This window comes from Phoenix dactylifera, unplaced genomic scaffold (genome assembly GCF_009389715.1).
Source record: "Phoenix dactylifera cultivar Barhee BC4 unplaced genomic scaffold, palm_55x_up_171113_PBpolish2nd_filt_p 000213F, whole genome shotgun sequence".
Classification (NCBI taxonomy): Eukaryota; Viridiplantae; Streptophyta; class Magnoliopsida; order Arecales; family Arecaceae; genus Phoenix; species Phoenix dactylifera.
This window is the reverse complement of record NW_024067724.1, coordinates 818,253-846,220: the sequence shown is the minus strand read 5'-3', so window position 1 is coordinate 846,220 and position 27,968 is coordinate 818,253. Positions and strand designations below refer to the sequence as shown.

At 40.0% G+C, this 27,968-nt stretch overlaps 1 pseudogene; it reads right to left on the bottom strand.

Moving 5' to 3' along the window:
- Positions 1 to 11,758: 11,758 nt before the first annotated feature.
- LOC103720932 lies at positions 11,759 to 14,881 on the bottom strand (annotated as a pseudogene).
- Between the last annotated feature and the right edge of the window lie 13,087 nt (positions 14,882 to 27,968).

The window sequence follows — 27,968 nt, the reverse complement described above, 5'->3', positions numbered from 1 at the left end:
AATTGTGCAGCATTCATTGTGTGAAATTAAAGCTACTTTTTTTCTTCTCTTTTTTGTATGAAGAAATGAAAACAACCTTCTTACACTACAAAAAAAAAACCTTTTGAGCTTGATTCAATATCAGAGTATTGATGTTAAGCCTAGTAGATACCGGACCTTTGCCTGCAGTCATTTTTTTTTTTTTTAAAGAACCATGCCTTCATTTTTTAACAATGACAGGAGAAATGTCTCGGTAAAGACTTCCTCAACCATGCCAAAAGATCCCCCGCTGACCCACGGATATCCAACCATCTCTAGCAGTCAATCTTTGTTTCTCCAATAGATTTTAGAATCTCTGAAGCACCACAAAAAAGAGAACATCAATCGAGAAATAGATATATCAGACGCAAACTCCCACAATAATAGAAGCAGAATAAGGTCCCATTGGGCTTAAGTCTCGGCAGACGCCTAGTCGGAAAGAACGGCCCGAACACAGTCGCGACCCAAAGCAAAACTAAAGAGCCCAGCGCTCTAACAACGAACATCGAACACCCATGAGAACCTGCAAGACAGACGACGACGACAACAACAACCAAAAAACTCTCACAAAATAAGCCTGACACCATATCATATTCAAAGATACAAAAGAATATTAAGGACATCTTTGGTGTTTCATTTACTTTGTGAGAAGTAGGAGTTTGAACCGAAGTTTTCTGGCTTTTTCTTCTTATAGAAGTATGTTAGACAATTTTTTCAATTCCATTGTTACGCCTTCAATCCGAGATTGCGAGCTGGAGGTCGCCGCAACTACCGTAAAGTTATAGAAAATTCTCTTCACAAGCATGCAAGGTATCTCACCACGAAATCATAAGCAAGCAGTGGAATAAATTTAAGTAATTAATATTCAAAATTTAATTTAAATAAATAGGATCCAATTTTAATATGTCATAGAACCAATAATATTTAAAAGGTTTTATCGTCAAATCCTCATCTGAATTGAAGATATCAAATTCGGCCTCTAGTCACTCCCAATCATATCCTTGTGCCATCTTAGTTCTCAAATTTGAAAAAATACAGTGAGATATAGAATAATGAGCTAGACAGGCCAGTAAACAATGAACACCTTGACCAAATTAATTAGATAATAAATTAAATAATTATTTATAGAAAATAAGAATATAGAATTCATCAATTCAAAATAAAATTCTAACATGCAGCATTCTCAAAATATTACGCATGTCAAATTCAAATTTCATTCATAAATATAAATTTCTTCAAATTATCAAACTTATCTCATTAACTATGAGCTATGACCATATCTTTTCTATGATAGGGTCATAATACTGTGTATCTTCTTGCGGTATGTTGCGCATCATCTTGTAACAAAATTCTTCAGGACTGTATATTTGATAGCGATATGTCGTACATCTTTTTGCGACATAAACCTTAATTTTAAGACAAATCAAGTGCTAACATATTACCCCCTATTGGTGGGGTCATTAACATAATCACACTAAGGGTTCAAAACAATCATATAGTTCATATCTCTATTCAACAAAAATATGAAAAATCATATGATATCGACATTAATCAAACGAGTTCAATATTTGCCGATAAATTTAGAAATATAGTCACATTACTTACCTTAGATGCAAAAAAATCATACGAAAAATTATACAAAATATGGTCATATTACAAAAATATGAAAAATCATACGATATCGAAATCAATCAAATGAGTTCAATATTTCCGACCATACATCATCATAATATTTCAAAATAAAGCATATTCGGTAATAAAATATCATTCATCAAATTTGTGCATCATGAATAGTATAATTCAGATTTACTAATATAATAATCCCATAATTTGCCAATAAATTTAGAAATATGGTCACATTACTTACCTTAGATGCAAAACTAAACTAAAGATCCAATTAATTTTGAGAATTCCTTTAAGAACCTAAAACTCTGGTGAGCACTCAACTGAAATCTTCGACGAGTACTATGATCCAAGATCGTTGGACACCAAGAGAAGAAGAAAAAAGGAATCGATGGTGTTCTAGCTATGGTGATCGGCAAAATCTATCAACGATGAGGTAAAAGAGGATGTGGGGATTTTAAAATAGCCATTGGAAGCCAATTTTTCTAGTTCCAATAGAAAATCGAGATGGAGAAGTTCTTCTCCTACTCCAAATCAAACAAGACTCTATCCTCTCTTTCTTCCATGTCATATATCAACTCTTTCATCTAGACCGGTTAAGTGGACTAAGCGTAGTTCTTTATTAGTTTGACTAGGTAGGAATGACAATTTATGACCCGACCTATTAACCCGACCCGCGAACGACCCAGTTTGGATTTGACATAAACAGGTTTAAGTTGTAAATAGGTCAACTCATCTAAACTTATTTATTAAATGGATTGGATTCAGATTTAAACTTTTGACCCATTTAATCTGTTTTGACCCGTTTAATAATTAGGTCGGGCTATGACCCTTCCTATTTAACTTGTTTAAAATATGTTTGAAACCTTCTTAACCTATTTCTGACCTGTTTAACCCACTTACCCTATTTAAATCAATTTAACCTATTTAAAATCCGTTTAACCTGTTTAATAAATGAATTATATGGCTCGGGACAGATTAACTATTTAATAAATAGATCGGATTAAAATTTGAAATTCTGACCTATTTAATAAATAAGTTGGATTTCAGTTGATGAATTTTTGGCCCGATCCGCTTCCAACCCGACCCGTATTCAACCCGACCCAATTGCCAACCCCCCGAGTTATATCCTTGTCTTTGAAAAAGTGCACTTTTGCTTTAAAAGTCACCTGACACTTCTTTTACATGATAGCAGCAGTCCCACAAAAGCCACTCCCTAGGACTAAGCTTTACCCACTACCACCCGAAAGAAAGAAAAAAAAAATCCATAGAGCAAACTACAAGCTTTTTTTATTTTTTATTTTTTATTTTTTTTGACCTGTAAGTCTAGTGAAGTTGTTCCTTCAAAGGAAAAAAGAAAAAAAGAGTCAATTGAAGTTGAATTCTATGAAAGCTTGCACTTGTTGACCACAACACAACAATATCATAGTTTGTCAGAAGCATCACAGTTAATTCAGCAAGCAATCTCAAATTCAGTTGAAACTTCATCTCAAGTAATTTGTTTACTCCTTAGAAAGTCCAGGTATAAGGATGAGAAGGATAAGCATTGCATCTACCAACCTGTATTGATGGTGATAAATATACAGGGGACGGCACTGGACAACAAATGATCGATAATTTAACTTCTTATATGATTTGCCAGAACAGCCTCTAGTCCCAACTCTAGTCACTGGTCAGAGAGCATCATGTAAAGCTTAATCTCAAAACAAACACACTCATGCAACTGGGTTAAAATATTACATTCTTCATATAACCAAATACATTTTTTTTTATTTTTTATTCTTTATATTTTATGAAGGCCTGGAGTACAAATTTTGCTTCTTAAAAATCTTCTCTTCTTCCAAAGGTCAATGTGTTTGTTGCAAGGTGGCGGCAATCCATCCACTGATACAGGCTGAACCATGATCATTTATAGTGTGATTGCATGTAGCATATACATGCATGCTGATGCAGCTTAGATGAAACTGGCATGCGTGGTTCTCCTTGTGTTGCTAACTTATAGTGTGATTGCATGTAGCATATACATGCCAATACTTTATTTGTAGTCTAATGGTGCTCTTGCTAGAGAATTGAAAAATTTTCATATATTTCACTCGTTTTGGCCTCCTGCCACCGATCCCAATCCTTTGAGGTGGACTACCTCCCGGATCTGCAAGACAACATGCAAGAGTGGGAGTTCACTAAATTAGCTCCAATTGGGTCCTCTGATGCTTAAGGTAGAAACAATTTTCTATGAAAATGAAGAAGGAGAAAAAAAAAAACAAATAGATAGTATCTTCGTTAGTTGAAGTGATTTTTTGTTACCTTTTTCCAGAGGGCCTTTGAACTTATTTATAGCCGGAGTCTTAAATCTTTTGAGATCATATCCCAACAAACTTAGAGTTGTATGGGGACAAACTATTGACGTAACATAATAACTTTGGAGACGTATTGCAACAACCTAGCATGTGGTAGAATTGTACATAGCATTGAGGCGAAAGGACTAAGCTACTTCTTTTGCAGAGAGGGTTCTGCTTGGCTCAGGTTAGTAGCCAAGGACATTAAGTTGAGCTGAGAGACGTCAACCTCAAAGGTAGGCCACTTCTAGTTTGCTCGGCCTGGCCTTTAGGTTAGCCTGAGAAGGCGCCATAGAACATTTTGATGAATTTCTAGAAGTGCTTAGACTATCACATGAGTCATGAGCTAGATGAATTTTATTTTGCCATGTCACCATGTTTGTGAAATACCACATCATGGCCAGCTTTTTAGTCATGACAGCATATTCAGAAAAGATGAAAAATTTTCATATACTACGTTCATTTTGGCCCCTTGCCACCGATCCCAATATGTTGAGGTGGACTACCTCTATGGATCTACAAGACAATAAACAAGAGTGGGCGTACACCAAATTAGTTCTGACAAGGCCCTCTGATGCTAAAATCTGAAAGAATTTTCTATGAGAATGCAGAAGGAGAAAAAGAAACAAATAGATATAATCTAACCTAGTTAAGGTGATTTTTCCGTTACCTTTTTCTGAAGGGCCTTTGGACTTATTTATAGCTGGGTCTTAAATCTTCTGAGATCATGTCCCAACAACATTAGGAGACTAGAGCCAAACCAACTTACCCATAAGTAGTCAGTCAGGAACAGAAACCGCTGGTAAGAATTCTACAATGGCTTTATAGAAGCATCATTAGTCCGTATAGCAGGAGCAAAGAACTATGTGAATTTCTGAAAAAGTATGTGCTTAGAAAACAGTGTTATCATTTTGTTAGACACTGAATCTATAAGTGATATACAAATAATGCCTACACACACCAATGTATTTATGAAAAGGCATACATTTAGTGCCAGAAAATGCTCTCACTCGCAAATAAAAGGCTATGTCACAGCAAAAGAGCTCCTTGGCACATGAATTGAGATAAGTCATGGGTCTTAACAAAAACTACAAACCGGAGAGTCTGAGAAAATTGATTTTACAAGCTCACAATTTCAAACTTATTTTAACCACAAAATACCTCAACATCATCAGCCCTTTTTTTTGAAAAATAAAAAGAGAGCAAGGACATGCTGCAAAATGAAGCACATAATCAAAATAATTTAGTGGCAACAAAATTACCAAAACATTTAAAGAGCCATGGAAATATTTGTAAATGCATGATTATTTGAGTGGAATGAAGTTGTACAAAAGAAAGGATGCAGTTCTTGATTATTGAATTTACTGATGTCAGAAGCATGATCAAATGACCACCTTTCCATATCAACATTCATCAATATTTGCAGATGAAAATGATTGTTCAGTTTTCCAATGAAGATTTAGAAAATAAAATGGTTCACTTCCACTCAGTAACGAGTGGAGTTATCTTAGCAATATATAGGATTGGGAATAAGAATAACCTCAGAAGGATGACAGCAAAACACCCTGGAATATTATCCTCAAATCCTGATGTTCGATCAGCCAGGATGGCTATTCCCAGTTTCTGTATGTTTGTATAAAGTGCAAAAGAGAAACTTGTAACAAGTTCCTTTTTTCACTTTGCAAATGGCGTTCTCATAACTCTTGCAAAAGTGTACTCAAGACTGCCTCCTGACCAATATTCTCATGGTCCGTAGGTGAAGTTTCAAAAAAAAAAGAAAAAACGATTTTGAGTTTGCCATAGCTGCACCATTTATAAAAATCTTTCAACGACCTATGGTAACGGATCATCATATGCTGCAGCAAAAAGAAGTAAATTAAAAGAATAAAATAGAATCTCATGTTTTGACTTCAACATGCATGCACAAAATGCTTTCTACAGTGAAAACAGTCAAAAATGATCTCAAAGACAAACATCTATTTTGGAAAAAACAAGAAACTGCTAAATTTACTTGGATTTCCACGGACATGCTAGAGGGGAAACATGCATGCATTTTTGACTTGCATTATTTTTAACTAAAATACTGTTATTTTAATAGATAAATAATCAGTAACATGTATTAAAAGCTTAAAAGCCTATAGCACCTTACAAGCAATTTTCCTTTGGACTTGCACCCACAGTATGCCAGGGGTTTTCCTTTAAAAATAATTACATAAACACTTCAATATAAAAGAATAATAATTAAATGGAAAATGATCATACGATACTGCAGTTTCCCAAATAATATAAATAACATTGCATCCAAGATATATAAAGATTTCAGAAAATAAAGTTCAACTGTTAGACAACAATAAATTAGACAAAGCTACCAAAAGCGTTACTTATTCTGATACATGTTCTAGCATTATACAATTGTAGGAAAAAGAAAAGATGAAGAACCTGCCACACAAATTATCTGTACAATACACTGTCATACCACAAGTTCAAGAGTATCAAGAACCATAATTTCACATGCTGGTGCCAATCGCTGTGCCAGTCACTAGACCGAACACATGCCATGTATGCCAAAATGTAAAAAAGAAAAAATAATAACCTTTCTATTACAAAACATCAGAAGTTTTCTGTGATGACCAATGCTGGATGCACTTGCCCGTACTTGAAAGTCAAAACCTTGTTAACAATATTCTGATATCCGTAGTTCAATATATCTTAGATTAAATATCAGGCATATCTAACAAATCTGGTTTCAATTGAGATAAGATTGTTTATGATAAATGACCCAATAACTTGTTTCTCCTGAAGACCAGATTGCTGATATTCTGAGGAAAGAGTACCAGGATGCACTTGACATCAACTATAAAACAAGCACTGCTTCACAGAATCAGCTTGAGGAGTCTTAAGTACATGATGTCATCCGGTTTATAACTTTCTGCTTATTAATGTGCTTTAATGAAGAGGATAAAGCAAACCTTTTGTGATACCTGATTCATATGATAATTAGAATGGGTTGCTCTTCAAAGTTCAGACAAATATCTAATTAAAGAAAATTTCCCCCTTCTCTCAATCCACTTTTCTCTCGATATTTCTAAATCCACTATCCTGAAACTGTTCATAATTATTTCTTTAATTCAATAGCAAAACAACATACGTTAAGCTTAACAAAAAAGTGTTGATAAATTGATGAAGCTTGAGACTCAGCTTTAGTGAAACAGTGTCGTGAGTTCTTGCCACTGATGTCCTATATACCCATGAATTTTTTTTCACTATGTGAGATGCTTTCCAAATTTTACAGTCTGTAACCAGCAACTGTAGTATTTGAATAGATAATCACCAACAATCCTTTTCTGAAAATACCATCCAGCCACATTTAGCTGCTGATTCGTTTTTGCTTTTTTCCTTTCATGATGTTCAGAAAAGTGGAAGAGAAAAAGTAATGCTTATTGGTGCAGTTGTTCCACAAAATATTTCTATTTTATTTGGTGACATTTTCTGGAATAACTTTTGGCTATGATTGGTTCTGTCCATAACAGAAAAGGAGGCCTGGCTTTAAGCCTGAAATAGCTTACAAAAAAAGCTTCTCCTTGGAATAGTTATACTGGCATAAGATGTTGGCCGGCATAACAATTCCTTGCTTATGCGTGTTATGAAAGGCTGTTTGGCAGGTTCCAAATCTTATGCCTGCTACGTTTTGAAACTAAATTCTGCCTAGGTAAAATGCTGCATGATGCAACAGAAGATTATTTTAGAAGCCAGCAGAATTTTGGAAGGTTCTCAAATACTACGGTTTATGCTGTTTTAGTACAAAGATATTTGACGAAGCCTAGCAGACTGGAAAGAAAGCAATGAACAATGAAATTAATAAGTTGAGAATGAGGAAACATCTAATAACTGAACATTTGCATTCAAGTGCAGATGGCTAGATGCCAGAAAAAACAATAATTGATCCCAAAAGTTTTATATGGATCCTCTAAAATCGATGAAAATAAAAAAACCCAGGAAACAGTCTAAATTAAGGAACGAAAAATTTCTTACAATTTCAGTTAATCTTAAAATACAAAAGTTTGAGAACATATTAGATAAACTCAATGCATTGGCCAATTTCAATCTGTTACAATACCAAAAATTTGGACAAGCACGTATCACATCAAAGAAACATCATTTAGAAAACAAATTGCAACAAGCTGATCAAAAGTGAATTACATAGAAATCGTGCGATGTATTTATGGAATCTCTGAAAGGGATAGGAAGAAAAGGTAAAAGGGAAAACCTTATAATCCATTAAATATTAAACAGTATTTCTGTATCAAACAAATATATTAAACAGTATTTCACTTTCTTTTTAACTTTCTCAGCGCAATGCAATAAATTCTTCTTCAACAGATGAAGTGAGCCATTATCGCCCTATTAGTCTCTGCACTACCCTCTACAAGATCATAGCCAAAATCTTGGTGAGGAGAGTGAGAGGGGTATTGGTTGAGTTGATTAGTCCTGAGCAGGGGGCCTTCATTGGGGGCCGGTGTATCTCTGATAACACTTTAATAGCCCAAGAGTTTATGTGTGATCTCAGGCAGGCCTCACGTAGGAGGGGGTTGATGGGTATCAAGTTGGACATGGAGAGAGCTTATGATAGACTGGACTGGGGCTTTGTGGCACACTCCTTGGAGATATTTGGGTTTCATCAGCAGTGGATTAAATGGGTGCTGAGTTGCACCAGGGATCCCTCCTTTGCTATTGTGGTGAACAGTACGCCTACGAGGTTTTTTGAGGCATCAGTGGATCTGCGGCGGGGTTGCCCGCTGTCACCCTACTATTCATTCTCTGCTCGGATGCCCTATCCTGAGCCCTCCGATATGCCGTTGAAACCCACACTCTGGAGCCCTACATACCGAGGACAGGTACCTTCCAATTGTCCCATCTATTGTTTGCTGATGATTGTTTCTTGATGGCTTTTGCGAGCAGGAGGTCGACACAGACACTCCGGAGGATAATTGTTGAGTACTGTAGTGCATCCAATCAGCGGGTCAACTTGGCCACGGCCATTTGCTACAGCCCAAAGATCGATGCTCAGGTGAAGGCCACCATCACAGAGATCTTGGGGATTGAGGAGCAGGCAGGCACCATGAGGTATCTAGGGATTCCCATCACTGGTCGGCGACTGCGCAAGGTAGACTGCTCTGGGGTGGAGCAGAGTTTCCGATAGAGATTGGCGGGGTGGCAGGCGAGTACCCTATCCATGATGGGCAGGGTCACCTTGGTCAGGTCAGTTTTGAGCTCTATGCCCCTGTACATGCTTTCGAATACCATGGTTCCGATTGCTTGCTTGAGGCAATTGGAGCAATTGATTCGGAGATTTGTTTGGGACGACCGAGCACGTGGGGGCGGTACTCACATGCTTGCTTGGGAGGTCCTATGTCAGCCGACTAGCAGCAGGGGACTGGGCATCCATTCTCTTATTACTAGGCGGGAAGCTTTGGCAGCGAGGCATGTGGTCAGATTTCTACTGGAGCCGGAGGGGCTGTGGAGCAGATTGATGAGAGCAAAGTATGGGGAGCGGGTGTGTTGGAGACTCATTCCGACCAGATCGTCAGTGCTCTTACATCTGGCGGAAGATGTGTGCTCGAGCTCCTCAGGTTTTTCCTTGCATCTCCTGGGTTGTGGGGGACAGAAGCAACATTGATGTTGTCGAGGATAGTTGTTTGGCAGGATTGTCGCTATCCAGATGGCCCACCATTTTTGACTCGGGTGCAACGGCCGGAAGCAGAGTTAGCGACTTATTTGTTCCAGGAGAGTCTAGATGGGATGCTGATCGGATCCATCTCCTCTTCGGCGACGATCTAGCTAAGAGGGTGTTGGCTACAGCCCTGCCCATGGAGGGGTCGGCGGACATGAGGGTGTGGAGATCGACTGGGAGGGCGAGAGTTACAGTCCGTGATCTCCAAACGATAGTGGACCTAGGGCCTACACGACAGCAGGAGGGTCGTTGGATTTGGCGACTAGGAGTCCACCCACGTGTGGCTTTTTTTCTGTGGAGGGTGGCATGGGGCATTCTCCCTCCCAGAGGGATCTTGGCTGGGAGGGGGATTCCGGTACCGGCTGACTGTGAGGGATGCCCTGGGAAGGAGAAGGCCATCAGTCACATCCTCTTTACGTGCTCACGGGCGCTTCAGGTGTGGGGCCTCGTATTGACCCACCGGCTGACATTCACCTCCACTAAGATCTTTCTGAGCCAGTTGAGGGACTCAGCTCGGAGATTTGACACGATGGATAGGGCAGCAGTATGGGCTTATATGGCATATCATATTTGGCTGGACAGGAATGCGAGGATCTTCAAGGGAAGGAGGTTTTATCCAAGATCAGTGGTTGGTAGGGCTCTTGCACATGCAGCTGAGTTGGCGAGCACGGCAGCTGACATTACACCTGGAAATGACAGGAAAATCTGGGGTTCCTCTTTAGCTCTTTCAGCGCTTAGGTATGCGATGATACCGATGGTATCCTGGGAACCCCCACCTCCTGGATTTCTCAAGATGAATTTTGATAGCAGTGTGTCGGCCGGTGGTAGCAGATGTGGCATGGATTTTGTGATCCGAGACCATGATTCTAGATTGATCATGGCCGGAGGTCGGCGTACTTTTGACGGGTCAGTTCCTGTGGCAGAGCTGCACGCAGCATGGAAGGGTCTCAACTATGCTAGAGCACACTTGGGTGCTCGACGGATACTCTTAGAGGGCGACTCATCCACAGTGGTCGACTGGATTTGGTGCAGACAGGCTAGGCCGGATCTGCACCCACTACTCCGAGACATTTGGAGCATGGTGGAGGAGTTAGATGTATTTCGGGCTTCGCATATTTTTCGGAAGGCGAACAGTGCTGCGGACTGGGTCGTCTCCTATGCAGCCCATCATTCTGGATATGTATTCAGGGGTGCTTGCGATCGTGTGCCACAGGCATTAGATCGTGTTTTGTCTTATGATTGCTCTAGGCTCTCTCACCGACGTGTGTAGTGAGAAGCCGATTTCACCAAAAAAAAAAAGAAAAAAAAAAGAAAAAAACCTTGGAATATCAATGTATAATGCACAACCAGCACTGCAGTTATTTCCAAATGTAAAACTAAATCCCAATCCAATATCCTCTAGCTCATTGAAGCTATTAACATTCACGCCATACAAATGTTTTGTTTTGACTCCAGCGAGTCAGTATGTAACTGCCATATGTCTCTCCCATATTATTGATATCATGTTACCTACATAACTAATCGATAGTGAATATGAATTACTAGCTATACAATATAATAGTTTATAAAAAGAGCAATGAACAGGATTTTAATTCATGTTGGTATTATATAAGATCACTAATGAAGAAAAGTGGTGGAAAATTAAGAGAGAATAAGCATTCGCAACAGAGATTGATATCAATACAATAAGAAGAAAAACAACTACGTTTGTTACAGAAAGTATAAGATAACATTAACAAATAAGCCACAGATAGGAATAAATGACAAATGACAATTCAGAAGGTCAACTGCAGACAGATGAAATGCAGCTTCTGGCTTAACTTTTTTATCTTAATCAGAACCAAGCCTCAAAGCATCTATTGGATTTAATTTTGTGGATTACGCATTGTTTATCTGAATTTATATCCTCCACTGGAGAGCTACTTGCTTCTTCAAGTTCCCTATCACTAATAAAACCCTGGAGAAAGCAGTATAATACAAGAATAAGAACAAGAGAAAGATCTAAGGTTTTATCAAAGGATTGACTCAGAAATTGCAGAAATCTCATAACTTGAGAAGAAAAGCAATACGGATTAATATAATAGCTAAAAAACTTAAATACAGATCAAGCCTTTTTCCACTTCATAGATGGTCAAGGTAAGATGACCATAATGCATTACAAGATTTTAATGGCATATTGCTTTAAAATATCACAATATTTGTGAATTTACTGTAACCCTAACATTCCACTGTAGTGTTTACATATTAAGTATATAAGCAATTAATCATCATCATTTTCTGAATCATCATTCTTTTTCGTATAAATGCTAAATCTCATCTCTTGTTCAACCATTTCTGCAAGATCATGCTTGCCAGCATCCTCATAGGCATTTATAAGAGCCTTGTAAAGAGATTCATTAGGTTCAATCTCCCCGTATTTCAGTAGGCCATAAATGTGCCTTAATCCTTCAACCATTCCTTCCTTCTCATAACAATGAACCAAAAATATGTAAGTAACAAGGTCTGGTTTCAGTCCATCATCTTGCATTCTCATAAACAGATTCAAGGCTTTATCAACCTCCCCTGAGACACCATATGCATAAATTGCAACATTATATGCAAAGAAGTCGAGAGCAACCTCAGCACTCACAAAGGCATCACAGGATTCCAGTGCAAACGCATGCAATCCTACCACTGAGAACATGGAGGTAATTATTGCCTGCCTTGCATAAGGTCTTCCCTCATTGTACGATGACTCTAGCTGCGAAACTGCCTCAGATGGGATACCTCCTTTCTTTAACATGGTAATTAGTGTTTTGAATGTAGAGGCATCAGGTAATATTCTTTGTGCCAACATCTGTTGTAACAGTTCAGCACATTCTTCTAGCTTCCCATTGACCACATAGAAAGCCATGACACTGTTAATATGAAGCACAGTCAGTAAGTAACCCTGACTTCTGCACTTCCTGAGCAACATCACTTGCCTCATCTAGCATGCCCATGCTCTTGTAAAGATACATCATTGTAACATATGAAACACCATCAGCCTGACCATTTCTTCTCAAGCCGTCAAAGATCAATTTTGCTTCACTCACCATCCCAAGACCTGCATAAAGATTGGTCATGCAATTTGAGGCAATTATATCTGGACTGCCTTTCATGTTCTTCACCTTTGCATACAGCTCCTGAGCTTTTGTCCAGCAGCTGATCTTACTATAAGCCTTAATTAGAGATATAAGGACTATCAGATTAACATTAAGTCCAGATTCGTCCATCAAATTATAATAGTGAAGTGCTTCATCAACTTTCCCAGCCTCTGCAAATGCATCTATCAATGAGCCATAGACAATTTCATTTGGTTCAACGCCTGATATCTTCATTTCATGGTAGATCTCAATGGCTTCAGAAAACAAACTTTTCCTTGAATAACTTGCAATGACGGTAGAAAAGGTCTCTCATTCTACCCAATCGTTCCCTTGCTCTTTCCAGCAAATCACCACTAGAAAGCATTTGAATGAGTGAGTTATATGTGTATTCATCCGGCCAAGTCCCACAACTTCTCATGTTCGCAAAAACAGAGAGAGCTTTATCATATAGTTTTGCCCTACCATAAGCTTTTATCATCACATTGTACTCCACTATATCCCTTTTAAACCCTATTTCTCTTTTCCCAAAGAAGACATCCTCAGCCTCCTTCCACAAGCCCTTATCAGCAATAAGCATCCATAATGGCAGCGTAATTCTTGGAAGAAATCCCTCCACCACTACAATACTTTTCAAAAAACACATTCGCATTGTCAAGCAACCCTTCATTAATGTACATCTTCATAACAACAGGCATCGACTGCTCATTTACATGAAGGCCTAATTCTAATTCCATCATTTCATCGATTACATTCTCTACTTCTTGAACTATCTTCTGCTTGCACAACACCTGCAATATTATTCTATGGCTCATAACATCCTGGCAAAGACCGGTCTCCCTAATCTTATTATAATACTTCAACACAGCCTCAGTATTTCCCAATGAAGCGTACATTGACATAAATATGTTGAATGTTTTAGTATCAGGAAGAACTCTTCTATCTTCCATTTTATCAAGCAATGACTCGGCCTCGAGCAAATGCCCATGTGACCCACAAATATTTATCATGGTATTAAAGGTGATCGTATCAGGAGCAATACCTGACCTCAACATCTCAGAGAAAGCATCCGAAGCATCCTTAAGCCTCCCCGCCTTGCCAAACAAATCGATCAAAGTACTGTACGTAGATGCAAGCCTCGGCTTTCTGGGACCCTCCTCCAGAGCAGCGGCAACCTTAGAGACGGGGGCTCGCCCTCCGGATTTGAAGAGCTCGGTGAATCAAGACAATCCAATTCGACTCTGCCATCACGCCATCTCTTGAAAAACCTCTCCTCCTGATCAAACTGGCCGGAATCCTTCAAAATCCTTACGACGGTATTCATGCTAACCTCGTCAGGGCAAATTCCCCTAGCTTTCATGTGCTTGAGCCATAAAAGAGCCTCCTTTACAAGGCCCGCCTTCCCGTAGGAATCGATGAGGGTGGCATAGGTGTTGTTGGTGGGCAAGACGCCATCTTTGGCCATGTCAATCCAGCAGAGCCTCAGCTCGTCCCACCGCTGAACCCGGCCGAGTGTCCGAAGCACGACGTTGTAGTAAATCGGGTTCGCAAGGTAGTCTCTTTGGGACCTCATCCGCCGGAATACACGAAGCGCTCGGCGCCAGTCCCTCTGCCGCTTGAGATCGACGGTCTGCTCCTTGGGGGAGAGATGGCCGACGAGAGAATCGAGGGCTTCGCCATCAAAGTCCTCGATGGGTTCGGATTCGAGGGATCGGAGGGTGGAGTGGAGGGAGCCGGCGACGGGTGTTTTCTGTGCCTGGCGAGGGGGGAGGGAGCGAGGGGGCTTAAACCCTAGAGAAACCCTGTTGGGTTTGAAAGGAGGGGGAGAGGGAGGGAGAGGAGGGAGCAATAGGTTAAACGGTAGTGGTGGGGGGTGGAGATAGCTGCCGGGCGTGGTGGTGCTCCAGTGCAGCAGCGGTGAAGGCTCATCTTTGGCGGAGGAAGGGAAGGTGGAGGCTTGCTCCGAGGCGCGGGTTTGTATCTGCCGAAGAAAGATCGTATCCTCCGTGATTTTGCAGAAAGATCGTATCGTGCTCCCTAACGCATGCATTAAAAAATAAAAATTAATTAAAATAACCCACAAGTCAGCGACGCCTCCCCTTTAGATATGTATGGTCCGAGACTAAAAACCTAAAAATAGTATGGAGCAGCGGTCTAGAGCAAACACCACATCCTTAACTCCGAATCCACTCGATCATTATGGTCAAATCATCTTCGAGAAGGATCCGATCTGCATCCACCACACGCCTCGTATAGGTGATACTCTTATGTTGAAGATTCGCTCGGCACCGACTACCGACATGTCGAAGATTCGCCAGCCTCCCACTACTAACAATCGGACATCATGGTCTCTGATGACATTCCACACCACTAGTGCCCCCTCCCTTGGCAACACTGACGTCGAAATTCACCTTTTTCACTTTTATTGGTGGTCAAAAACATGGAAGGGAGGCTTGGAGGCTGCATCATCTAAAAGCATGTTTAGATTATTAACTGGTCAAACCGAATCGATATAAATAAAGTAGCTGCAATTGAAAATAGAATGAAAATTTTTATATTTTATATTACTAATATTATTGTTTTATAAATTTTACATGCAGAATGTTACCCTATTTTGTATTTTTATAAATCCTAAATATGTATCCTCTTGAGTCTCTTTTTATTAATTTTTAATAAATATTAGACTAAATTACAAAAAAGTCCTAGAGATTTTAATAAATATTAGAATAAATTACAAAATAATTCTTGACATTTCTATTTATTATAATTATATTTAATAATTTGTAAAATCGATACTTACATCTAAGTAAATTAATAGCGTCGGTCAAACTGTTTAGGTAACGTGAAAAATTGAGAGTAATCGCTTCTCTAATCTCTAATCAGTAACTCAATCCCTTTTCCCTCTTATTTTATCATCCCTTGTTTCCCTAAGATTAGGGTTTCTTCTTCAAAGAGAAGGATGAGAAGGAACCCCCCTTTGTCATCATTTTTGGCCCGCTGTCCTCCTTTGCCCATGCCCTCGACCACATCTTCTTGCTAACTAGCCACCTCATCATGGCGAAACATGAGGATCCTAACTCCTTATCCATCTTTCACGATTGCAATGATTAGGAAGCTAAGTTCATCCATGCGTCTATGGCCAACAAGACAATGTCTAATATCTTACGTTGCCCTTCATTCCTCCCATCATCCAGTCCTTCTTCCCTCTCAGGGGCGTGCTTGACTGCAACGGCCACTTCTTCAACTCTTGCACTTACCTCAATCCTGGCCACCATCAGTATCAATCCCCAATCCTCCCACTATCGACCATTGGTTCCTCGATTCATGCCCTCCTCCTATTTGTCTCCCCTTCGCTAACCAAAAGGACTTCATTCCAAGGATCTCGTACACTCCCATGAGGGAGTGCACACTCCATTTCTCGGTGTGATTGATCATGAAGCTCAAGGCTCGGGCCAACATAAAGATGGTCACCAATCGAGTCTCCTCCCTCCAGGCCTTGCTGGGCTTCCTTTGGCACTCTTTGAGTCATTACTTAGAATTCCTTTCTTAGGCAGCCCAAAACAGGCTTGGCCATGCCTTGTGCGTCTGACTTCTCTGTTTATTTATAAATATTATGTTTTTAATTTTGAATTTTATTTCAGATCATAAATAGCAAAATTTAATTTGATAGCATAAAATCAAATTTAGTTTAATTGTGTAAAATCAAAAAGCCTTAACTTTATTTACAAGTTGATTTTAAGAAAGCTATGTTGCTCTAAAATTAGTACAAATTCTGCAACTTTAAAAATGCGATGTTTCTAAAACGTTGCATATTTTCGAAATGCAACATCTTATCAGTCACCAAATAGAGTCTATAAATAGGCTTTGGGTCTAGCATATATCAATCAATCCACTCTCCTTTATCTCACTCACTTCACTTCTCTATTTCCTCTGCTTCCTACTTCATGAGAGAGACTGAGATAGAAAATTCTTCTCTCTTTTTTTTCAATTTTTCTTCTTCTATTCTTTTTTGGGCATCTGAAGGAGTCATTCGGGACAAGCCTTCCTAGTGATTATACTCATTAGAGTAGGATCAGATTGAGCCAATTTGTTATACCTTAGGGACAAGATCATCATAGACCCACATGCAGGGGTGAATCATGTTCTTAGGGTAGTGTGCATCACACACCTCTATCGAGGCAAGCTTTCTACTAATTAATTTTGAAAAAAGTTTTATAGATATTAAGTTTTTAATCTTGATTTATTATTTCAGATCACAAATAGCAATTTTTAGGTGCACTTTACTTCTAACATTGCCGGGAAACAATAGATCATCTTTTGTCAGTGCGAAGTCTCCAAAACATTCTAGAGCCACCTTCTGCAAAACATTGATCTCCCACTAGTTCCAAATACACTACAGGATCTATAGGGTTCATGGTGATTATCCTTTCCCATTCCGATCCATGCAATACATATCCACACCATATTGTCCAGAGGGTGTTGGTGCATGTGGAAGCAACGCAATAATAGACCAGGCCAACTCTCCTCATTTGGTTGCTTAACAAACAACCTATGGGTTCCAATCATGGATGAGTCATGCAGATGCAAAACATGGCCCAGTCATCCTTTAGATCTTACAGGGGATCTACTTAATAGAAACCTAGAGGTTGATAGCTTAGTGTCTACAGACTGGGAAGCAATAGAAGATTGGAAATGCCGCAGTCTCTCTCTCTCCCTCCCTCTCTCTTTTCTTCTTTTTCTTTTTTCTTTTGCGGGTTCATCATGCAATGCGTATATGAATACAGCCAATAAAATTAGAAAACACAAGTGAAAAGATCCTTGCTCCTACATCTTCTCTTTCATTATGCACCATGCTTAAAAGTGAAAAGGAAAGTTGACAGCCCTAATCTTTAATCCCTAATGACCGAAAATACAACACCAGGTCTAAATTTTATAGTTTTTATTGTTAATTATAAAAATAATAACATTGTTGCCCAGATAGACAACCCAAGAGGGGGGGGGGGTGAATTGGGTTTTAAAATAATTTAGCTATTAAAATATTTGTGGATGACTAATTCAAGCTTTAGCAAGATAAATAAATTGTTGCTATGTGCTGTGAGTGTGATGAGAGTAAGAGTAAGAAACACAAGACACCACAAACACAAAGTTTTTATAGTGGTTCGGAGCTAACCCTTGCTCCTACGTCCACTCCCCAAGTCTCACTTGGGAATTCACTATAACCTCCTTGGATTACAGCCGGTTGTTTTACAAGCTCACAACCAAACTTGTTGTTTTACGAGCTCACAACGAACTCGGTCGGTTTTCCCTGGCTCACCGACTAGAACCATCCCGATTGTTTTCCCGGGATCACAATCAAACCCTTACACGTTGGTTTTAACCTAGGCTCACCAACCAACCTCTACACCCTTGATTCAATCCCCCGATTGAACCAAGCAAATACAAGTTATAAATAAAAGGGACAAACAGAAACACAGAGCTTCTCAAAAGCAAATATACAGCAATATTAATAGAAGCAAAGTTAAGAGCCCTCAAACTAGTTTAAGTTGAAGAAGGGAAAGGGCTTCTTGAACTTCGGGTCTCCTCTTGAAATTCTGGACGACTTGAAAGCAGGAGGAGATCTCTTTCAATGTTGGGAAGCGGTGGTTGGAAGGAGTTAATGACGCTCTTCCCTCTTTTCGTTGAAAACCCACTTGCAGAGAATGAATGCTTGATTTCTTTGAATGGAATGCTGGTTCTCTACCTTGCTACAGTCCTCTGTGGCTATTTAAGCCATCCCCCACGGAAACTAGCCGTTAGAGACCTTTTTCTGCCCGTTCTGCACACTCTGCACAACTTGACAATATGTCCGTTGGGGGGTCGGAGTCGACTCGCGCGATCAGGAGTCGACTCGGCTGTAGCGGGAGTCGACTCATGCTTTTCTGGAGTCGGCTCGGCAACTGTTCCGGATTTGAATTAAAGTCGCCTCTTCGACTGGGAGTCGACTCGACTTGACCCGGAGTCGACTCGCCAACTTCTGGAGCTGACTTGGCATTTTCGGAGTCGGCTCATCCCATGAAGTCCACGGAGCCAATTTTCAACTTGGCCCACTCGAGTCGACTCGACAATCCCGGGAGTCGACTCGGCGCTCAGAGCCCGAACTACCGATCTTCTGTCTTTTGGCTCGTCCAGTCTTGGAGTCGACTCGAACTTCTCTGGAGTCGACTCGGCTCTCAATTTCCGAAACTTGGCCTTCTGTCTTTTTGGTGGAGCGCTGCCTTGGAGTCGACTCGAGCTGTCTGGGAGTCGACTCGCCTCTCAGTTTCCGAAATATGGCCTTCTGCCTTTTTGGTGTCGCGCTGTCTCGGAGTCGACTCGTGTATTGCGGGAGTCGACTCGAATCTCAGAGTCCGAAAACTCCTCTCTGACTTTTTCTTTGTGTACCATTGAGAGTCGACTCTCGCTTTCTTTGGAGTCGACCTGCCAACCATCGGAGTCGACTCGCGTTCCACAGGAGTCGACTCGAATCTCAGGGTCGAATTAACGCTCTCTGACTTTTCTGTCTGTAACTCCTTGGAGTCGACTCATACTACCCCGGAGTCGACTCGGTGAACATCGGAGTCGACTCGCGCACTTCAGGAGTCGACTCGTTGACAGGTTTTGAGTTGATGCTTTCTGTTTGTCTGTCTGTTCTCAGTTGGAGTCGACTCGTAATGGTCAGGAGTCGACTCGAGCCCGTGCCAGTGATCCTGATACGCTTGGAGTCGACTCGTAATACTCTGCAGTCGACTCGAGTCTCAGACTTTGGTTCAAACTGACTTCTTAACTTATCCAAAATATTATGAACCAAGTCTAGAACCACTTAGACAAGATTTTCACTGAAACACTCAATTGAATTCATTAGTAAACAATAGATATACTCAATTGCTTTGATCTCATCAAAATCAAATAGGGTTATGATCAATCACTCCACAATCTCCCCCTTTTTGATGATGACAAAACATTGAGTATATGTAAAGTAAATTGCTCAATAACCAAGGAAATAAAATCTATAAATGAATTCAAATGTCTGGTTATTTAATTTATCCAAGTTTGAAAGGTGTGAAACAATAAATTTTGGAGTTAAAGCTCCCCCTTTCATTTGGAATTATATAAGCCTTCATATCATGCAATCAATTGTTTGGCTTATATATATTTAATGAATTAGTTTTCTTAAAAATTCAGATTCTCCCCCTCAACATATACATTCTACTTATGATTTGATTCTCTGAATTTTCTTTTAATGTATTGAATTTTTTGACTTTAAATTTTTGGTTTTTAGAGGGAAAATCTGTCAATTTGTTCTTGAGTAGGATTCAGCTAATCTCCGAATATTCCTTGAATAGATTCTGGAGATTACTCCATTAGGAGCCCCAACAGAGAGATAATGAGCCTCGAGGTACCAAATCCACTAAGAACAAATTATGTTTTAATTTTCATTTTGATTCCTTTAATGTTGATTCCATTTACAAATCTATTAATTATTTCTCCCCCTTTTTGTCATCGTATCAAAAAGGAGGTAAGCAGAACACACACTCAATCATAGATCAAATTGCACAGAAATTGAAGAGAACATGTCTACTCATTGTATTGATTTGTATGTAAATACATTTGAGAATACAATAAGTAAAGGAAAACAATACATATCCAAATACAAAACGATATCTAGGGCTTCCTCGAAGAGGATGTGGCTCCCCGAGGCATGCGCTCAGCGAGTGCTTGGACCGCATTGGTGACGTGCTCTAGCTGTCGGATGATGGCCGAGGTGGCCCTGCTATGCATCGTGTCGAGCTCGGTCACCGACTTCTGAAGTGCGTCCAACTTGTCGATGAGCACATTCGACAAGCACTCGGCCCCCTGAGTAGTGGTGCTCATGTCCTTCCGGATGTCATCGCGCATCTTCCGAGTGATGCCCGTGACCTCACTCATGCTGGAGAACTGAGCCTGGATCAAGCTCCGAACATTGTAGATCTCTTCCCGTACATGGGCCGTCATGTCAGTCACGGCAGTCAAGGAAGGGACCAACTCAGAAGATGTGGGTGCAGGAGTGGGAGCAGGCACTGAACCTCGGAGCTCCCGAAGTAGATCATCCCGCAGGTCTTTGACAATCTCCTGCCGCAACTCCAGGAGCTGCTCAGGAGCGATCCGGACCTCCATGGGTGGTGGAGCTGAGGAGGAGGGTCCGGCTGAGGTGGAGGGTACTGGAGTGGAAGGCTGAGTGGGATAATCAGAGTCTGGGTCAGGACTAGGAGAGTGTCTGGTGGTACGTGTGGAGGTAGAAGACTTCCTAACCCATGTCCCCTCGACCTTCCGAAACCCCATCCTGTGTAGGGTCCCCGGACGCATGCGATCTGTCCATCGCAATGCGCGAGAGGGTTCCCCCTCAGGAATAGGGATCTCGGCCTCCCTAAAGATAAGGGTGAACAACATGCCATAGGGGAGGGTGAGCCTAGGTCTATCTAGTGGCTCACATAGATATCGATACATAAGTTTCGGGAAGTTGATTGGGGTGTCCTGGAGGATGTAGAACATCAGGGCTAGGTCTCTCTCAGATACAAAATCGAAGCGGCTAGTCTTCGGGAAGAGGGACCTAGAAAGGATACTCAAGAGGAGCCGCAACTCAACTGAAAGTGAGCTGGCGGACACCTCATCTAAAGGGGACTGGGGTGGATGCCCTAGAATGGCCGTAAGGGCCTCAGTCCTATCTTCGGGGTGTGTAGGAGCCACCCCTAACTGTGGAAGGTGGAGGATTTGGGCTATGAAATCCTCGGAAATAAACAATGGGACACCGGCTACGGTTCCCTCTATTCCCCCATCCCCCCTATGGACAGTACCATAGAACTCTCTAATCAGGCCAGGATATGTGGGGAGGTCTAGGGAACAAAAGTACTCTAAACCCTGGGCCCTAAGTCTATCTCCTATAGTGAAGCCCTCCCGGGAGAGATAGTCGAAATCGACGTATCTCCCGGTGGAGACCGCCTTTCCGGCACACGGCCTCGAGGGAACGGCCCTCGGCGGGGAACGAGCCGGAGGTTGCGGCCTCGCGGGATCGTGCCGAGCCTTGGATCGCCTCTCGGGACCGGCCTCGGGTTGGCGCCTCTTCCGGACAACGGCTTTACGAGGCATTTTGACCTAGGGGAGAGGAATGAACCTAAAGACACGAGGAAAATGGACGGGAAAAAGCTTGGGAACGGCCGGAGACGACCTAGGAGTCGGCTCTTCTTATGCGCCTATTGACCTCGAGTCGACTCCTTACTGTATGCGAGTCGACTCCCCCTCTGCTGCCATCGTTCTCGAGTCGACTCCCGTGAATGCGCGAGTCGACTCCCCCTTACGAGCCGACTCTGAAACATGCTCGAGTCGTCTCGAACCCTGGCACGCACCTTAAAATCATGCTATATTCGTGCCGAATGAGGGAAAATCACTAAATTATGGCCTGATTTGATGATCATTGAAAAGAAACTCTATATTAGCTAAAATCTAATCATCAAAATCAGTGAACTAGTGGAAAATACCACTAGGATGGATCAATCACTCCTAATCCCCTCCTAAGCACACTAAATCTCTCTTCACTTAGGGGTTTTGTAAAAATGTCAGCTAATTGATCATCAGTGCAAACAAATTGTAGTGTCACATCACCATTCAGTACATGATCTCTTATGAAGTGATGTCTTATCTCAATATGTTTAGTTCTTGAATGCTGAATTGGATTTTTAGTTAGATTAATGGCACTTGTATTATCACAATTAATGGGTATTTTATCTTGTTTAATGCCATAATCTTCTAACTGTTGTTTGATCCATAAGATTTGAGCACAACAACTCCCGGCTGCAACATATTCAGCTTCAGCAGTAGATAATGCAACCGAATTTTGTTTCTTGCTAAACCATGAGATTAAGTTTTCTCCTAGGAATTGACATGACCCGCTGGTGCTTTTTCTATCAAGTTTACATCCAGCAAAGTCTGAATCTGTATATCCTATTAAGTTCAGACTAGATTCTTTAGAATACCATAAACCTATGTTCTTAGTTCCTATTAGGTATTTAAAGATTCTCTTAACTGCAATTAGATGTGATTCCTTAGGATTAGACTGATATCTAGCACACATGCAAACACTAAACATGATATCAGGTCTACTTGCAGTAAGATATAATAGAGATCCTATCATACCTCTATATAGTTTCTGATCTACAGATTTACCTGATTCATCTTGGTCTAATTTGCATGATGAGCTCATGGGGGTGCTGATTGACTTGTTTCCCTCCATATCAAACTTCTTGAGCATCTCCTTGATGTATTTGGCTTGATTGATGAAGATGCCTCCATCAGACTGTTTGATTTGAAGCCCGAGGAAGTAGTTCAGCTCTCCCATCATGCTCATCTCAAATTCACTCTGCATCAAATCAGCAAATTCTTCGCAGAGGCGATTGTTAGTAGCACCGAAAATGATATCATCAACATAAATCTGCACTAACAACATATCTTTATTTTGCTTTTTCAGAAATAGTGTTGTATCTACATTACCCCTAGAGAATTCATGTTCTAATAGGAATTTGCTAAGCCTCTCATACCATGCTCTAGGTGCTTGTTTCAAACCATAAAGTGCTTTGTTCAATTTATATAAATGATTAGGGTATTGATGATTTTCAAAACCAGGAGGTTGTTCTACATATATCTCCTCATTAATATACCCATTTAAAAATGCACTTTTTACGTCCATTTGAAATAGTTTGAAGTCCTTAGAGCATGCATACGCTAATAATAATCTAATAGCCTCAAGTCTAGCTACAGGAGCAAAGGTTTCATCAAAATCTATACCTTCTTCCTGATTATAGCCCTTTGCTACTAGTCTAGCCTTATTCCTTATGACAATTCCATTTTCATCAAGTTTATTTTTATAAATCCATTTGGTACCTATAATTGGATATTCAGAAGGTCTTTCAACTAGATTCCATACTTTGTTTCTAGTAAATTGGTTTAATTCTTCTTGCATTGCATTTATCCAATTTACATCTTTTTCAGCTTCTTCTATGCGTTTAGGCTCAAAATGTGAAACGAAATCTAGATGATTGTTTAAGTTCCTAAGAGATGCTCTAGTCCTAACGGGTTGAGATGGATCATCTAGAATTAGTTCCTTAGGATGCCCGTGAGCAAACCTCCAAGCCTTAGTTAGCCCATGATCTACTATAGTCTCTTGGCTTGATGATGCATCTTCAATTAATTTTTGATTGTTATCTTGTAATGTCATCTCATCTATCTTTTCTTCAAAAATTTCAGCATCATCATCAAAATTAACTCTCTTGCTAGAAGAAATGTCACTAGAATCATCAAATACAATATGTATAGATTCTTCTATAACTAAGGTTCTTTTATTAAAGACCCTATAGGCTTTGCTAGTTGTAGAATATCCTAAGAATATGCCCTCATCAGATTTAGAATCAAATTTACCTAGATTATCTTTCCCATTATTATGAACAAAACACCTACATCCAAAAACATGAAAGTAATTTACCTTTGGTTTTCTGTTTTTCCAAAGTTCATAAGGTGTTTTCTTTATAATGGGTCTCAATAAAACTCTATTTAATATATGACAAGAAGTATTAATGGCTTCTCCCCAAAAGTACTTAGGGAGGTTACTTTTACATAACATAGTTCTAGCCATTTCTTCTAGAGTTCTATTTTTCCTCTCCACAACTCCATTTTGTTGTGGTGTCCTAGGTGCAGAAAAATTGTGTGTTATTCCCTTTTTACTACAAAACTCATCAAATAAATGATTTTCAAATTCGGTACCATGGTCACTTCTAATAGCTATTACTGAGGTATCTCTAGCATTGGTTACTTCTTTATGGAATTTCTTGAAAACAGAAAATGCTTGATCCTTATGAGCTAAGAACATGACCCATGTGAATAATCATCTACAATAACTAGACCATATTTATTTCCACCTAGGCTTGTTGTTCTAGTTGGTCCGAATAGGTCCATGTGTAATAATTCTAGAGGTCTAGAGATAGAGACACATTTTATGGATTTAAAGGAGTTCCTAGATTATTTGCCATATTGACAAGCTTCACATATTTTATTCTTTTCAAATCTTAGTTTTGGCAAACCTATCACGGAATCTCTTTTAACTAGTTTAGATATTGTGTCCATGCTTGCATGACCTAACTTACGGTGCCATAGCCAACTAGCATCATTGTCCTTAGTTTCATTAACAACTAAGCATGGGTTGTGTTTGGCAAGATCCTCAAGATCTACAACATACACATTCCCACGTCTTATTCCTTTAAAAACTAAACTATTGTCGTTTGGGTTTGTTATGATGCATAGTGATGGTTTAAACATAACATTATAGCCTCTGTCACATAATTGACTAATGCTTAATAAATTATGCTTAAGACCATCAACATATCTAACATTATCAATAAAAGTAGAAGGGGTAATTTGAACTTTACCAATACCAATGATGTGACCTTGGTTGTTGTCTCCAAAAGTCACAGCACCTCCCTTCTTAGCTTCAAGGGTGAAGAATTGATCCTTGTCACCCGTCATGTGTCTTGAGCAGCCACTATCCAAGTACCAGCAATTTTTGTTGACCTTGGCTGCAAGACACTCCTACACAAGCAGATCATATAATCTTAGGTACCCAAGTTTTCTTGGGTCCTTCATGGTTAGTCATGTTGGTTCCTTTTGGAACCCATACCCTTTTAATCTTTCTTTTAGTTTTTCCTTTCCTATAGTCACATACATTTGCTTTATGTCCTACAGTTCCACAACAAAAACAGGTTATTTTCTTAGTTTTACTTTCTCCTGCTTTAACAAAGAAGTTACTAAGTAGTTTTTGCTTGTTTTTAGGTTTGTATCCTAGACCTGCTCTATTGAATACAGCTCGTTGACTATTAAGTATCATATTTAATTTTTCTAAACTATATGTAAATTTTTCAACCAAAGGTTTGTATTTTTCAAGTTCTTTAGTTAGAGTTTGTTTTTCGGTTTTTAGAATGTTTAAATCTTTTATGAGATTCTCGTTTAAGATTTGTTTATTATTTTTAAGTTCTGAAATTTTCTTAGTTAGTTTTTCATTATCTTTACTCAAGGTATTAGTCTTTTGAGTTAAGAGTTGATTGCTTGTCTTAAGTTCTAAATTTTCTTTGGTGATAGAGTCCTTATCCTTAACTAATTTATCGTATTTATGTAAGTATGATTGATTAGCTATCTTTAGCTCTTTATTCTTAAGATTTATGGCCTTATATTCAATCATTAGTTCATTAAATGCATCATACAATTCATCAAATGTAAAATCTAGATGCGATTCGGACGTTACCTCATTTTCATTGGCCATGAAGCAGAAATTGGCCTTTTCTTCTTGTTCATCATCCGATGATGATGATGATGAGTCGGAGTCCGATAGGGTGGTGACGAGAGCTTTCTTCTTCTTGTATTTGCTCTCCTTCTTTAGTAAGGGACACTCAGCTCGGATGTGCCCCGGTTTCTTGCACTCATAACACCCAATCCCCTCATTTTTCCTTTTCTTACCTTTATCCTTCCGATAGGAATTTGAGGGGCCTCTCCTTTGATGATAGGACTTCTTGTTGTTGATGAATTTTCTGAACTTGCGCACGAGGAGAGCCTCATCATCATCTCCCTCATGATCTTCTTCTTCACTGCTGCTACTGCAAGACAGATCTTTGTTAGATGATATAGATTTAAGAGCTATTACCTTTTTCTTATCGGAGGACTCTTCTTCGCTGTGCTGCTTCATTGTTAGCTCGTGAGTCATTAGGGATCCAAGGAGCTCTTCAAGTGGAAGCTTGTTCAAGTCCTTAGCTTCTTGGATTGCCGTCACCTTGGCTTCCCATGACCTTGGTAGACAGCGAAGAATTTTTCTGACAAGATCACTGTTAGTATAATTTTTGCCAAGGCTTTTTAGGCCATTGACAATGTCAGTAAACCTAGTGAACATGCATGTGATTGATTCATTAGAATCCATTTTAAATAGTTCATACTTATGAACCAATATATTTATTTTGGATTCTTTGACTTGATTCGTGCCCTCATGGGTCACTTCAAGTCTATCCCAAATCTCTTTTGCAGAATTGCAAGTAGAGACTCTATTGAATTCATTCCTATCTAGTGAACAATAGAGCACATTCATTGCTTTCGCATTGAGTTGTGCCTTCCTAAAATCATGGTCATCCCAATCCTTTTCTAGTTTGGGTACATTGACACCCTCTACATAGATGGATGGGATGTATGGTCCATTCACTATAATGGTCCACATCTCATAATCTTGGGCTTGGATAAATATTCTCATCCTAGCCTTCCAATATGAGTAGTCGGATCCATTAAAGAAAGGGGGTCATTGGGTGGACTGACCCTCAATGTGGGAGGATCCAAATGGGGTTGTCATTTTGATCTTTGACTCTAAGGTAGAAGAGTTTAGGCTCTGATACCACTTGTTGCCCAGATAGACAACCCAAGAGGGGGGGTGAATTGGGTTTTAAAATAATTTGGCTATTAAAATATTTGTGGATGACTAATTCAAGCTTTAGCAAGATAAATAAATTGTTGCTATGTGCTGTGAGTGTGATGAGAGTAAGAGTAAGAAACACAAGACACCACAAACACAAAGTTTTTATAGTGGTTCGGAGCTAACCCTTGCTCCTACGTCCACTCCCCAAGTCTCACTTGGGAATTCACTATAACCCCCTTGGATTACAGCCGGTTGTTTTACAAGCTCACAACCAAACTTGTTGTTTTACGAGCTCACAACGAACTCGGTCGGTTTTTCCTGGCTCACCGACTAGAACCACCCCGATTGTTTTTCCGGGATCACAATCAAACCCTTACACGTTGGTTTTAACCTAGGCTCACCAACCAACCTCTACACCCTTGATTCAATCCCCCGATTGAGCCAAGCAAATACAAGTTATAAATAAAAGGGACAAACAGAAACACAGAGCTTCTCAAAAGCAAATATACAGCAATATTAATAGAAGCAAAGTTAAGAGCCCTCAAACTAGTTTAAGTTGAAGAAGGGAAAGGGCTTCTTGAACTTCGGGTCTCCTCTTGAAATTCTGGACAACTTGAAAGCAGGAGGAGATCTCTTTCAATGTTGGGAAGCGG